The sequence below is a fragment of the Saccopteryx bilineata genome, chromosome 3 (assembly GCF_036850765.1).
Source record: "Saccopteryx bilineata isolate mSacBil1 chromosome 3, mSacBil1_pri_phased_curated, whole genome shotgun sequence".
Taxonomy (NCBI): Eukaryota; Metazoa; Chordata; class Mammalia; order Chiroptera; family Emballonuridae; genus Saccopteryx; species Saccopteryx bilineata.
Window position 1 is genome coordinate 126,446,559 of NC_089492.1, and position 12,608 is coordinate 126,459,166.

At 45.9% G+C, this 12,608-nt stretch overlaps 1 protein-coding gene and 1 non-coding gene across 4 annotated transcripts in view; one reads left to right on the forward strand and one right to left on the reverse strand.

Moving 5' to 3' along the window:
- The window catches only part of C3H2orf42 (chromosome 3 C2orf42 homolog), a 170,856-nt gene that overhangs the window by 82,303 nt on the left and 75,945 nt on the right, over positions 1–12,608 (reverse strand). The window lies entirely within an intron of this gene.
- On the forward strand, positions 7,197–7,272 carry TRNAD-GUC (transfer RNA aspartic acid (anticodon GUC)). Its single transcript has one exon. It is a non-coding gene; the product is annotated as a tRNA-Asp (tRNA).

Here is a 12,608-nt window from a genome sequence, read left to right on the forward strand (position 1 = left end):
CTGCAACCTTGGTGTTTTGGGATGAAGCTCTAACTGATCTAACCAGCCAGGGCCTAGAAGTGATTTTTTTTTTTTTTTTTTTTTGTATTTTTCTGAAGCTGGAAACGGGGAGAGACGGTCAGACAGACTCCCGCATGAGCCTGACCAGGATCCACCCGGCATGCCCACCAGGGGGCGACGCTTTGCTCACCAGGGGGCGATGCTCTGCCCCTCCGGGGGGTCGCTCTGTTGCGACCAGAGCCACTCTAGCACCTGGGGCAGAGGCCAAGGAGCCATCCCCAGCGCCCAGGCCATCTTTGCTCCAATGGAGCCTCGGCTGCGGGAGGGGAAGAGAGAGACAGAGAGGAAGGAGAGGGGGAGGGGTGGAGAAGCAGATGGGCGCTTCTCCTGTGTGCCCAGGCCGAGAATCGAACCCGGGACTTCTGTACGCCAGGCCGACGCTCTACCACTGAGCCAACCGGCCAGGGCCGTGATTTTTTTTTTAATAGGAAGATTTATTAGAAATGAGTTCAATTCTCCTAGGAATTAATAAAAATAAACATGTACCATACCTGAGTAACAAATTGGCAACAATTAGAATTTGGTGGCACCCATTATTAAAGGTGTAAGGAGATTAACTCTTCAAGATTTTTCTGGTTTGATAGATCTGATTCCAGATTATCAGAATAAACAAACTGAGTACTGTACTTGCTTTAAATCTTTTCTATCTACCTTTTTCAGAGAGCAGGGCGGGAGCGAGAAGTATCAGCTCATAGTTGCTTCACTTTAGCTCTTCATTGATTGCTTATTGTATGCGCCTTGACCAGGCAAGCCCAGGGTTTCAAACCGGCGACCTCAGTGTTCCAGGTCAACGCTTTAACCACTGCGTCACCACAGGTCAGGTTCTATCTACCTTTTTCCTCTTTTAAACAAAGCTGAACAGCCAACAAACACCTTCCAACAAGTTTGATTTTTTCGTCACATGTGCAGTCATTTCACATTTGCTTTGCTAATAGTCCCTTACCACTAGGGTTGACATTTCACAAGGCTTGAAATTACCCAGAATTGTTCCAAATTTAGGCAGGGCTAACTTACATTCTTACTTAAGCCACAATACCCCCAGAATTATTCTTAGACTTCTGGCTAGCTCCTTCTATAATGCTCTCTCCTTCTGTAATGCTCTGTCTGCTAGTAAGGTCAGCTACATAATTTGTGGGGCCCAGTGTGAAATGAAAATGTAGAACCCCTTTTTCATAAAAGAAAGAAAAAAGTTTTCTTCTGCTGTTGCTCTTTCAACTTGTCATGGTATTTTTTGTTTGCTATTTGTTTTTACCTTCTCAGGCATAGAAATGCTCCAGGGGCAAGTTGCAAACCCTCAGGAGTGCTCAGGGCACTGCCCTGAGACAGCATGCATTCCCAGTCTGGGAAAACTTGATCTAGTGATGGAGAAGAGACTAACACTAATCTAAGTCCTTAGTGTTTTGTTCTCTGTATTCTGCTCTACCACAGTGCCTTGTAGCAAAAGATGCCTCATTAGTGCAGCCATCTCAAGGGGAGGGAGGGTGACAGGAAACTGAGAAAAAAACACATTGGTTAGATCAAAACATTATCCCTGCATGTACATCAGTGTCTGGGAGCTGAGTTAATGAGTCAGTCCCCAGAGAGCTGATCTACTCATTGTATGTTAATAAATCAGGTCTTGGAAGTAAGGCTGAGGGCCAGTCAGACTAAGCTCAGGAGTGAGTTGATGCCATGAGGATCTCTATGGGTGGCCAACTTGTCTGGCCATAGAGACGCATTCTGTCTTCCTGTATGCATATGTAGAAAGTCACATACCCCTAGACCCCTGGTCACTGCGGCTCTTTGGCCCCTTGAGTGTGGCTCTTCCACAAAGTACCACATGCGGGCACTACCTCAATAAGGAATGTACCTACCTATATAGTTTAAGTTAAAAAAAATTTGGCTCTCAAAAGAAATTTCAATCGTACTGTTAATATTTGGCCCTGTTGACTAATGAGTTTGCCGACCACTGCCCTAGACTGTGTTTAGGGGCCCAAATGGGAGTGATGATGTGGTTAGTTAGGGATGAGAGGTAGGATTTCACTGTTTGCCCCTTCTGTTTTCTTTTTTTGTGTGTGTATGTGTGTGACAGAGACAGAAAAGGATAGATAGGGACAGACAGACAGGAGGGGAGAGATGAGAAGCATTAATTCTTTGTTGCTGCACCTTAGTTGTTCATTGATTGTTTTCTCATATGTGCCTTGACTGGAGGGGGGGGGGCTCCAGCAGACCTAGTGACCCCTTGCTCAAGCCAGCAACCTTGAGCTCAAGCTGATGAGCCTTGCTCAAACCAGATGAGCCTGTGCTCAAGCTGGCGACCTCAGGATTTCAAACCTGGGTCCTCCGCATCCCAGTTCGATGCTTTATCCACTATACCACTGCCTGGTCAGGCCAAACCCTGTTTTATTGAATCACAAAATGCCTTTCAGCAGGGCTCACTTCCAGCCTCCTGCCTTGGAGGGAAAACCCCCAGCCTTCTGTATTCAGAATAGGATACTTACAGGAAGTATCCTGTAAGTATACTATAGGAAGCCAGTGCTGAGGATGCCTTCAGTTAACATTCAGGGACCAATCTGCTCCACTCTGCATAAGGCCAGATTCTACTACATGTGGGTGTTCCCTGCCTCCCCTATTCATTAGAAGTGCAGAATTAAAAGAAACAAACACGGGTCCCTCACTTTTATCAGACAAAGAATTAGAAATGATTCTTCCCTGACTCAGAGGGAAGGGGCCAGTACCCACACACTGGTAACTACAGGAGCCAAAAAAGAGGAGAGCTGGAGTGAGGCCAGAAGGCACCAGGGTGGCCTCATTTGGTGTCATCTCCAACAGCAGCTGCCCAGTGTCTCTAGGGCCCACCTCTTCCCTGGGAGAGCTCCGTCTTGTTTGGTGGTTGCAGTCACTCTCTTACCCACCTGGACCATGGTCCTGTGACCTCTTGAGCTTTGTGAAAACTAGTAAGAAAGCTAAAGGTCCATTTTCTTGTCAGCAGCATTTGTTATTAAACACCTTCCTCTGAAAATTGCCTTTCCTTTTTTTATTTTTGGATATATTTTGTCTCTTCTGATTCAATCATTTGTTTGTTCACTCGATTTGCAAACATTAAGCGCTTGTGGTACTCCAGGCACAGTACTGGATGCGGTGGACACAAGGGTAAGACACCTGGTTTCTGCCTTCAGATTCATCAATCCCAAAGGATCTCCCCTTTGCCTGGCTTTCCCTTCACTTCCTCCTGTTCTTCCTCTCAGTTTCAAAGGTGACACATCCTAAGGCTTATTCTTTTGGTCCTTTTCTTTTTTTTCCTGCATATCTTTACTCCCATAATGCCTATATCAGTGGTCCCCAACCTTTTTTGGGCCACAGACCGGTTTAATGTCAGAAAATATTTTCACAGACTGGCCTTTAGGGTGGGACGGATAAATGTATCACGTGACTGAGACAAGCATCAAGAGTGAGTCTTAGATAGATGTAACAGAAGGAATCTGGTCATTTTTAAAAAATAAAACATTGTTCAGACTTAAATATAAATAAAACAGAAATAATGTAATTTATTCTTTCTTTGCGGACCAGTACCAAATGGCCCACGGACCGCTACCGGTCCGTGGCCCCGGGGTTGGGGACCACTGGCCTATATTACCAAGTCCCTTAAATACTACCCCCAGTCTAAAACTCCCTCCTTAATAGGGTTAAATTAACCCTGTAAAACTCAAATTCCCCTCATCCAACTTCTTCCCCAAGCTAAAAACAACATTTTTATCTTCCACTGTAAAAGTTGTAATTTGCTTGCTCTTCTCTCTCCTAAAAGTTGCCTGGCCTTCACTTTGAAATGTAGCAAAAAGTTTACCTTCACAAATATGTCTGGGAAAGCTTGCATTGGGGAGGGACCAGACCATTAGGGTAGTTTAAATCTAATTTAAATCACAATGGTTTGTGAAAGCCTAGCCACAGACTCAAGCCCCCAGCTGTTCCTGGGAGACTGACCTCTTGGCTGTCTTCAGAATTTACCAAGGACGCCCTGTCTGTGCTACATCAAAGAACATGTGTCTCTTCAGCAGAATTCCCCGTTAAGTCAGTAACTAAGGCCACAAAAAACCCTGATATGCTAATCAGAGCTTACCCAGGTGCTGCCAGCAAACGCTTGCAACAACCCCTATATCTACTGCTCCCTCTGCATGCAGCTCGTGGCTGACACTTTTTGCTGGTCTCAGCCTGCTTGTATGCTTGCATCCAGGCGTTTTTAAAATAACTCTCCTTTTGGAACACACCAGCCTTGTGTTTTCAGTTGTCCTGCGGTTTCTGCCTTTATTTCTGATCTCCAAAACTGATTTTCCAACGAAGGACCAGTTAATCTCTATCTAGATGTTCCACTAATAACTCAATTCATAAGGCCCCAAAACCTCCCGATTTTCCCACTTCCCATTACTCTCAACCCATCCTGCCTCACTCCTCCTAACTGATAGATATATGAATTTACCAGAACTCCAACTGCCCTTTGGTTGTCCCACCTGGCTGACTGACCTCACCCTTACTTACTGGATAATTGCCTCTGAGTCAGAAAAGTTCCAGAAAGCTGATCAACTGCCCAAGGAGGAGCATTCCAGAAAGCTGAAATCCTAAAACCACAGAAGGGAACATACCAGAACTTCTGACTCAGTACCCCCTCAGGCTCTCCCAAAACCTATAAAATTCAACTCATAATCTGTAACCGGTGCCCTTCTCCCCAGGAGAAGTGCCCAGCAGGGTTCCTTTCCTCCTTTCAATAAAGCCTGTTATTCTGGTCTTTTCAGACTCCCATGGATTCCAACACTAACCACCTTATCCTTATGACTTAAAGGCTTATGTCCATGTAACTCTTTTCACAAGGATCCAGGATAAAAAGTTTGGATTTTTTTTACTCCTTAACCCTGCCTCTGTCTTTCCATAGAAGGCCAACCTCAATAGATTCTATAGCCATGCTGTGTCCCACAGATACCTCTCCATTTCCATCCCCACTACCACCCTGGCTGAGTCTCTCCTGGACTGCTAAATACTTTCCTGCCTGGTCTTTATTGTGACTTTTCCTTTTTTTTTTTTTTTTTTGTATTTTTCTGAAGTTGGAAATGGGGAGGCAGACAGATTCCCACATGCGCCCAACCAGGATCCACCCGGCATGCCCACCAGGGGGCGATGCTCTGCCCATCTTGGGGCATCGCTGTGCCGCAATCAGAGCCATTCTAGCGCCTGAGGCAGAGGCCATAGAGCCACCCCCAGAGCCCGGGCCACCTTTGCTCCAATAGAACCCTGGCTGCGGGAGGGGAAGGGAGAGACAGAGAGGAAGGAGAGGGGGAGGGGTGGAGAAGCAGATGGGTGCTTCTCCTGTGTGCCCTGGCTGGGAATTGAACCTGGGACTCCTGCACGCCAGGCCAACGCTCTGCCACTGAGCCAACCGGCCAGGGCCACTTTTCCTCTTTTTAACGCAAAGTTCCCAGCATACCGTTTTCTTAGCTGAAAAGCCTTTAGGGGTTGACCATTCTCACCAGAATAAAATGCAGAATCCAAAACCTGATATCCAAGGCCTCATCAAAACAGACCTTTCCTTTCCTACATTTTCTATTATTCCTAACACAGCCCCTGAGCTTCAGTCCAAATGAACCACTATTTTCCCCTTCTTTGCTCAGGCTGTTAACTCTGCTTACCATGCTTCTCTAACTCCCATTTTTCCTGGTCCAAATCTAAGCACATCCCATGAAGCTTTCTTTTCTCAATAGTTGTAATTTTTCTTCTCTGAAGAACAGCCCACCTGACCTGTGGTGGCACAGTGGATAAAGCATTGACCTGGAATGCTGAGGTCACTGGTTCCAACCCCTGGGCTTGGACAGTCAAGGCACATATGAGAAGCAACTACTATGAGTTGATGCTTCCTGCTCCTCTCCCTCCACCCTGTTCTCTTTCTCTCATATCTAAAAATCAATAAATAAAATTTAGAAAGAGGGCCTGACCAGGTAGTTGCGTAAAGGATAGAGCGTCGAACTGGGACGCAGAGGACCCAGGTTCGAAACCCCGAGGTTGCCAGCTTGAGCTCGGGTTCATCTGGTTTGAGCAAGGCACACCAGCTTGAACCCAAGGTCGCTGACTTGAGCAAAGGGTCACTTGGTCTCCTGTAGTCCCCCAGTCAAGGCACATGTGAGAAAGCAATCAACTAAGGTGCTGCAACAAAGAATTAACGCTTCTCACATCTTTCCCTTCCTGTCTGTTCCTATCTGTCCCTTTGTCTCTCTGTCTGTCACAAAGAAAAACAATTAGAACGAGGGAAAGAGGCCCTGGCTGGTTGGCTCAGTGGTGGAGTGTTGGCCTGGTGTGTGGAGGTCCCGGGTTCAATTCCCGGCCAGGGCACACAGGAGAAGCGCCATCTGCTTCTCCGCCCTTCCCCTTCTCCTTTCTCTCTACTCTCTTCCCCTCCTGCAGCCAGGGCTCCATAGGAGCAAGATTGGTCCCAGTGCTGAGAATAACTCCCTGGTCTCCACCTCAGAAGTTAGAATGGCTCCAGTTCCAGAGGAGCAATGCCCTAGATGGGCCAAGCATCGCCCCCTGGTGGGCATGGTGGATGGATGCCGGTCGGGCACATGTGGGAGTCTGCCTGTCTGCTGCCCCCTCCTCCCATTTCTCACTTCTGAAAACTACAAAAAAAAAAAAAAAAAAGAAAGAAAGAAAAGAAAGAGGGAGAGAAATACTGATTTGTTGTTCTACTTATTTTTGCACTCATTGGTTAATTCTTTAATATATACACATTAAAGATTTTATTTATTGATTTTAAAGAGGAGAGAGAGAAAGAGGGTGTGTGTGTGGGGAGAGCAGGAAGCATCAACTCGTAGTAATTGCTTCTCATATGTGCCTTGACAGGGCAAGCCCAGGTTTTCAAACCAGTAACCTCAGCATTCCAGGTCAACGCTTTATCCACTGCATCACCACAGGTCAGGCCATTGGTTAATTCTTGTATGTGCCCTAAATGGGTATCAAACTTGCAACCTTGGTGTATCTGGACTATGCTCTAACCAACCGAGCTACCCAGCCAGGGCCTGAGAGTTCTTTAAATACTATTATTTTATGTGTTTGTGATATATGCGGGGCCCGCTAAAGTATAGCTTGTTTGAATCTAAGTATTAAAAGTAATATTCCAGGCCCTGGCCGGTTGGCTCAGTGGTAGAGCATTGGCCTGTCATGCAGGAGTCCTGGGTTCGATTCCCGGCCAGGGCACACAGGAGAAGCACCCATCTGCTTCTCTACCCCTCCCCCTCTCCTTCCTCTCTATTTCTGTCTTCCCCTCCTGCAGCCAAAGCTCCATTGGAGCAAAGTTGGCCCGGGCTCTGAGGATGGCTCTATGGCCTCTGCCTCAGGCGCTAGAATGGCTCTGGTTGCAACAGAGCAATGCCCCAGATGGGCAGAGCATCGCTGCCTGGTGGGCATGCTGGGTGAATCCCGGTTGGGCGCATGCGGGTGTCTGTCTGACTGCCTCCCCGTTTTCAACCTCAGAAAAATAAAATTAAAAAAAAAAATGGATTTGCCCCTAGAACCTCCAGATGGAGCATGGTAAGGCTGACATCTTGATTTCAGCCCTGTAACACTGAGTTCAAACTACTAGCCTCCATAACTGTGAGAAGATAAATTTCTGTTGTTATAAGCCATCAAGTTTGTGGTAATTTGTTACAGCAGCCATAGAAAACTAACACATCTCCATATGGATGTATAAATTAAATACATTTCAGGTCGACGCTTTATCCACTGTGCCACCATAGATCAGTAAATTAAATACATTTCATTTTTCCATTCTGTTGGGTAAACAAATGTGTTGTGTTTTTTTTAAGTGCATTCTTTTATTTATTGATTTTTTTTTTTTTTTTTTTAGAGAGAGAGGAGTGAGAGAGAGAGAGAGACAGAGAGAGAGAGAAGGGGGAGGAGCAGGAAACATCAACTCCCATATGTGCCTTGACCAGGCAAGCCCAAGGTTTCGAACCGGCGACCTCAGTGTGCCAGGTCGACGCTTTATCCCACTGCGCCACCACAGGTCAGGCTAAACAAATGTTTTTTAAGTATTGCTCGCTTGTATTGGGGCAGCGCCATGTGTGTATAGTCTATGGAAGGCTGTGGGTGCTTGCCCTCAGGGCGGCAGATTACAAATTGTGGATTGTCTTCCTGCTTGGGAGGGGCGTGTTTGCTAATGTTTGCTGGAGAAGGTTTTTTCCCCCCCAGCTGCTTTTTGGCTGGCATGAGTGAGGAGCCACTGAGCCACTTCACCCGCAGGTGTTGTAAAGTACCAAAAGCTATAGAATTAATATTAATATTTTGGGAGGCTTGAGAAACATTTTGTTGATTTGGGTTAAGGTGTGGAGAGAAATTGTGAGAATAGTCTGTACTGTGTGATTGGCATAGTCAGGATGGCCCTTGGCATTGTATTGTAAATGCAAAGGGGAGGAAAACATGGATCCCCAGACATTCCACTATGCCTGTGGGGAAAAGGGTGAATGGCTAGCCAGGTACAGGGAGAGAAAAGCCAAAATAAACCTTTTCTTATAGCAATGAGCCATTTGCGGGCATTTGTCCCCACTACCTCTCCCATGTAAATGCTTGTGGTTAACACGTGTGACTCAGGACAGAGAGATAGCAGATGAACACTAGATAATATAGGAATGCCTTTCAATATGTAAAGAGACATCTTTCTACCATTGTGTTGGCTTGTAAACTTTGTTTTCCCCAAAAGGATGTATGGCTTGCAAATTGAACGTGGTTCTATCATGTTAAAGGACATATGACTATAACCAATAGTGGTAAGGGGCTCCTGATTGCAATTTTTGCTTCTGTACTTCCCACTTACAAAACTATAAAAACTAGGTAGAACAAAGGGCCGGCGCGCTTTCCTTCAGAATTCTGTCGGAGTAGCCGCTGCTTGGCCAAGCTAGACAATAAAGCTTTGATGTGTAACCGACAGACCTTCTTCCTGTCTTCTATGTTTTGGGTCCCTCCGAATTTGGCTTAACATGAGCAGAGAGAAAGAGAGAGAGAGAAAGAGCACCCTCTGAGCCCGAGCTGAGGGACTTGGGAGCCCTGCTGAGACTGGTGGGGGTCTGTGAGTCCCAGAGAGTCCTGACAATGAGTCGGGGCTTTGGGGAGCCCTGAGTGAGAGGGAAGTCGTCTTCCCTGACTGTTTGCTCCTCCACCATTACAAGACTTTAATAAATTGAATGGGCTTGACCTGTGGTGGCACAGTGGATAAAGTGTCGACCTGGGATGATGAGGTTGCTGGTTTGAAACCCTGAGCTCACCTGGTCAAGAGACATATGGGGCTTGATGCTTCCTGCTCCTCCTTTCCTTCTCTCTCTCTCTCTCTCTCTCTCCTCTTTCTCTCTCTCTCTAAAAGTGAATTTAAAAATCCAAAATAAATAAATTTAAAAATAATACTAAATAAATAAATAGATGGAATGGAATGGCCCACTGTTGGTCAAATAAGTTAGTAAACAACAATATATGTTTGCTTGCTTATAGTTTGCACTGTGTGGGGGGGGACAAGCTGTAAGCAGGCAGGATTCTTATAGCCTAAGGCAGGGGTCCCCAAACTTTTTACACAGGGGGCCAGTTCACTGTCCCTCAGACCGTTGGAGGGATGGACTATAAAAAAAAACTATGAACAAATCCCTATGCACACTGCACATACCTTATTTTAAAGTAAAAAAACAAAACGGGAACAAATGCAATATTTAAAATAAAGAACAAGTAAATTTAAATCAACAAACTGACCAGTATTTCAATGGGAACTATGCTCCTTTCACTGACCACCAATGAAAGAGGTGCCCCTTCTGGAAGTGCGGTAGGGGCCGGATAAATGGCCTCAGGGGGCCGCAGTTTGAGGACCCCTGGCCTAAGGCTTAGTTTTAAGACTAAACCTTTCCCACCCTTTTTGATGTGGGGTGGTGCACTCTCATGAGGAATCCCATTATGCCTCCGATAAGTGACTTTGTATCAGAGACTTCCTTGTTTGTATATTGGATTAAAGGTTTTGATTCCTACACTATAAAGTGAGGCAGACCAGGTGCTTGCTCTCTCTCGGTTCCTGAGATTAGCATTAGAGAGGAGAGTAGAGAAAGGCCATGTGGAGGAAAGGAGAGGCAGCCAAGATGGCGGAGTGCTGAAAGAGAAGCCAGTTTGTGCAGAGTTTGTGCAGAGAGAAGGAGATGGGGAACAAAGGAGAATAAGTCTGGTGAGCTAGAAACCTTTAATTCTAGGAAACTCGGATAAGTCAGTAGCTTTGTGAGCACTGAATGAGTGGGTTTTGGAGCCCAGTGTGTGTTTTTACTTGCCCACTGGGTTCAAGCTAGGATTAAAGTTAATGGCCCACCAGTTTGTGGCTCCGTTGTTTCTTTACCGATTGTCCAAATCCAGTGCGAACCTACATGGGTCAGGCTGCTGTGATGGTGGCCCTGGCTACTGGCTACACACCCACCATTTTCTGGCTCTACTATCTGCCTGAATCCAATATAAACCTGTATGGCCATGGCAGCTGCCACTGGCCCTTCACATTCCAATTCCATGTTTTCTAGAATTTTACAAAATTATTCTAAAAATTTGAAAGAATAAGTACATAAGAATTGCCAAACCTTACTCTTGAAAAAAAAGACTTGGACCACGAGATATTTGTTGGGCAAATGAGTTTGTAAAATTTGTTATTTGATTTTGCTCACTTTTATTGCTAAAAATGGCTGCCCAGGTATATGATCTGTAATTGCCTTCCTGCTTGAGAAGGGCCACTGTTATGCTAATGTTGTGGGAGGAGATTTTCACGCCAAAAAGTTTTAAGAAGGAGAAAGGAGAAGAAAGAAGCCATGTTTTGACCTGACCTGTGGTGGCACAATGGGTAAAGCGTCAACCTGGAACACTGAGGTCGCTGGTTCAAAACCCCAGGCTTGCTTAGTCAAGGCACATATGGGAGTTCAGGCTTCCTGCTCCTCCTCCTTTCTCTCTGTCTCCTCTCTCTAAAATGAATAAATAAATCTAATAAGAAAAAATACATTAAGAAGCCATGTTTTTGCAGAGTGAGAGCAGGAAGAAAGAGTGCTAAGGAGAAAAAGCAGCCAAGATGGCAGGGTGCTGAAGGAGAAGCCAGCTTGTGCAGAGAGTAAGAAGCCATGTTGGCAGATGGGGATCCAGAGGTGATTTAGACTTGTGGGGGGGCCTTTGATTCTAGGAATAACCGGAAAAGATTCTCCTGGTTGTGGGACTGGAGAATTTGTGAGTGGGTTTTAGTGCCCTGTGTGTTTGTGTTTACTCGCCAGCCGGTTGCGAGGCTAGAATAAAGGAATGGCCCACCATCGACTGGCTCCACTGTTTCTTTACTGTCTGCCAGAATCTAATGGGAACCTGCAAGTGCCTGGCCGTGACGGCCGCGACTACTGGCCATACAATATTTAACAGTATTTTAATGAAATTGTGATTACTGTGTAAGAACAGAGAAGCCAATCCACGGAATAAAGTCTAACAAATCAAATCTATACATTTATAAGGATTTAGAATATAATTAATATAAAATTTCAAATTGGTGGGATAAGGATGACTTATTCTTTTCTTTTTAAGATTTATTTTTTTTTGGGGGGGGGACAGACAGAGTCAGAGAGAGACAGATACGGACAGACAGACAGGAAGGGAGAGAGATGAGAAGCATCAGTTCTTTGTTGCGGCACCTTAGTTATTCATTGATTGTTTTCTCATATATGCCTTGACCAGGAGGCTATAGCAGACTGACTCCTTGCTCGAGCCAGCGACCTTGGGCTCAAGCTCGTGAGCCTTGCTCAAACTAGATGTTTATTTTTAGAGGAGTGTTGGGCAAACAAGTTTAGAACAGGTTTGCCTAAATTTGAGCATTAGCATGGGCCAGGGCCACTGTGTGTATAGTCTATGGAAGGTTGCTAGTGTTTGCCCTCAGGGCTGCACACTACAAATTGCTGATTGCCTTCCAGCTTGGGAGGGGCGACTGTCTGCTATTGTTTTCTGGAGGGGTTTTTTTCCCTCCCACGAAGAAGGGGGAGAGAGACAGAGAGAAAGAGAGAGAGAGAGAGGGAGAGGGAGAGAGTGTGTGAGCGCTGAGAGGCTTAGGGATCCCAGATTTGGGCCCAGCTTGTTTTGCTGGGGAGTGCTGTTTTGCTGGGGCCTGTGAGTCCAGGTGAGTCTGGAGGGAGAAAGGGAAGCGATCTTCCCTGCTTATTTGGTCACCTGCTATTTTGACCCTTTAATAAACGGAATGGCCCACCATTTTCTGGCTCCATAGTTCCTTTACCATCTGCCCAGATTCAGTGGGAACCTGCATAATGATGGCCTCTGCCATCAACCTTACAAGAAAAGAGAAAGAGAAGGAGAGGGAGAAGCAGAAAGCATCAACTCCCATATGTGCCTTGACCAGACAAGCCCAGGGTTTCGAGCCAACAATCTCACCTTTCTAGGTCAAGCATTTATCCACTGTGCCACCACCAATCAGGCCAGGATGGTTTATTCAATAAAGCAGAGGTCCCCAACTCCCAGGCCACGGACCAGTATCGGTCCGTGGGCCA